Genomic DNA, 2669 nt, shown 5'->3' with positions numbered 1-2669 from the left:
TGATTAATTTGAGGGTTTAAGCATGACTTTGATGAGACCTAGAGCATTTAGCTTTATTTAGAACAATAATTGGATTCAATGTGTTGTCGTAAGCTTACCATGGAGATTTTCTTTTTATCAGATGGGTGTCAGTCTTTACATAAAATGATTAAGAATTTTGTTTTTTTTGTTACTTTTGTTTACAGCTTTATAAAAAATTGGCAAACAGAAACACTGACTACAACAGATTCCAGTTCTTAAAAGAGAAAGTAACAATCTAAACACCCCATTTTGTTGAATTTGGTAGATGTTCACATGCACAGTGAAAAACATGCAACCTTTTTTTGTTAAATCAAACTATCCTATTCTATTTTCTTCAAAGTCTCACATTTTTTATAATTTACAATTACTATGGCTTTAAACCGTTTGGCAAAGCCCAGATGTGATGTCATGGCTTTGCAAGTTTCTGATAGGTTAAATCACAACCCTTGAGTTAAATGGAGGCAGCACACCTGTGAATGTAATTTAAGACAACACCTCCAACACCCCGCTTCCTCGTGCGTCATTCCAGGAAAATCAAAAGAAATCAGCCCAGAAGTCAGGAAAAGAAATGTGGACGTCCACATGTCAGGTTCATCTTTGGATACCATACCCAGATGCCTGAGGACCACTTTCATCTGTTAAAACAATTAAATGCAAGTGCAAAACAGCATGTGAATGCAGAGGCTGTAATGCTGTGTGGGAAGGTGATGAGTTTTTGTGTCCCACAGAGGACAAAAGCCAAAACAAAAGCATAAAAATCTAACAAATAAACAAAACAGAAATAAAAAAATATTGAAGACGCAGAATGAGATTGCAAGAGATTGTCACTGTCTACAGTGAAACGAGTTCTGTACCAACATGAGCTAAAAGACACAAAGAGAAGAAGAAGCCATTACTACAAAAATGTCCTCAGAGACAGAGATCTTATATTTGGAGAAATGTCTTGTGATCCTATGGGAAGAGAATCTCTCTCCCCTATTTTGGGCATCTACCAAAAAGTATTAATGTTTTGATATTTTTTTATAGCAGTACATAAAAATTTATATGTACTGAGAGCAATTACTTCTTCACTTGCACTTCATTTTTGCAGACTACCTGAAACACTTTTTAAGTAACACCTGTCTGTTTATGATTTGGTCTAATAAAACTCGATGCTAAAACTTCAGTGTAATTTTCACTTTGATCATATACGGACTCTTAAGTTTTCTAATTAAATGAACAGAAATAGAGCTTTGTTGTAGATGTGGACTGAAACAGGGTTGACTCCCATGTTCTGGACTATTTTTGCAGCATCATTTCCCCAAACATCCTCTGACTCTAATCATAATCTAGTGGGTGTAACTGCTGAGCAGGCAACATGATCAGGTAAATGTTGTCTATAATGGGAAATGTTTCACAATGTACAGTTAAATCCCTAATTGACTCACAATATCATAACAGTGACACAGCTATTGCGTAACATTTCAGATGATTGTCTTTCTTAGGATTTGGGGAAGTAAGGTTTGATTGCACTGTTTAAATACTGGAAAGAGAAAATATCTTAGTTAGCTGCTAAAAATAAACTTCTGCAACAATTCAAACATGTGTTGCTTTTAAATAGTGTAATCTGGCTTGTTTTACTGCAATCTGGTGGCATACTTATTTAAATCTCCAGAAAAAAAAAAGATTTGGGGATAAGATATTTATGGAGATACTGAAATCGGGGTAGGAGGATTTACTGTTATATTTAATAGTAGTATATTAAAAACATCAAACTTTAGCAAAGAAACTGTACATACCTGGGTGTCCACAAATTCAATCTGCTCATCGTTAATCCAGCTCACTTTTATTAATTACTTAATCCACCTAAAATCAATGCTTACTTCCTTAGCAGTTGGGAGATAAAGTATTATGAGTCTGAACCCTGAAGATGGGAATGCATGATAAGAAGATTGTGTCATAGCTCTAAAACTGAGCAAACTTTCAAAATGCAACTCTTTTAAGTCTTAAACATAGACAAATATTTTTTTTAAATTTTGGTTTTATTTGGCTTTAACTGAATACTTCAGTTAAAACCTCCTAAAGCTCACCATTTGCTTCTTATGCTGATTAAGCACGTACTAATGTGATAAATTATTATTTTCAGGTTTTTGAACACAAAGTAAACCCTCCAATGATGTGAATCAGCTTCCGTATAACTATAAATAAATAATGAAACACACACATAGGTGGACAATTTACTGGCATAATACGAGGCATCTTTCTTTAAATTGATTTTGAAAACATACTTACACCTGTTCAATTAACATAAGACCTCCTTCCTGGTTTTGAAGAGTTTTAAACACACATTTCCAACACATAACACACACAGCAGATTTCCTGATATTGTCATCTACCATCTGGTAAAGTCTGCTGACTGCAGACATACAGCAGAAGGAAAATAACCTTTTTAGTTGCAAGGGGAGAACTTGTTTAACAATGGTGGTGTTGAGAATGATCAGTAATTTTAGAGAAAAGCTGCAGATTAAACACAGGCACAGGAAAAAAAAAATGTTTTGATGGGGAATTATTTCAGGAAAGGGTGGAGAATGATTACAATCTACGAACCACATACAATTGTTTACAAACTGGCATCCTCCTCACCAAATACGGTCAAGTAATCAGATAAC

The sequence above is a fragment of the Gambusia affinis genome, linkage group LG10 (genome assembly GCF_019740435.1).
Source record: "Gambusia affinis linkage group LG10, SWU_Gaff_1.0, whole genome shotgun sequence".
NCBI classification, from domain to species: domain Eukaryota; kingdom Metazoa; phylum Chordata; class Actinopteri; order Cyprinodontiformes; family Poeciliidae; genus Gambusia; species Gambusia affinis.
The sequence above is the reverse complement of the archived record's forward strand: the minus strand, read 5'-3'. Positions refer to the sequence as shown.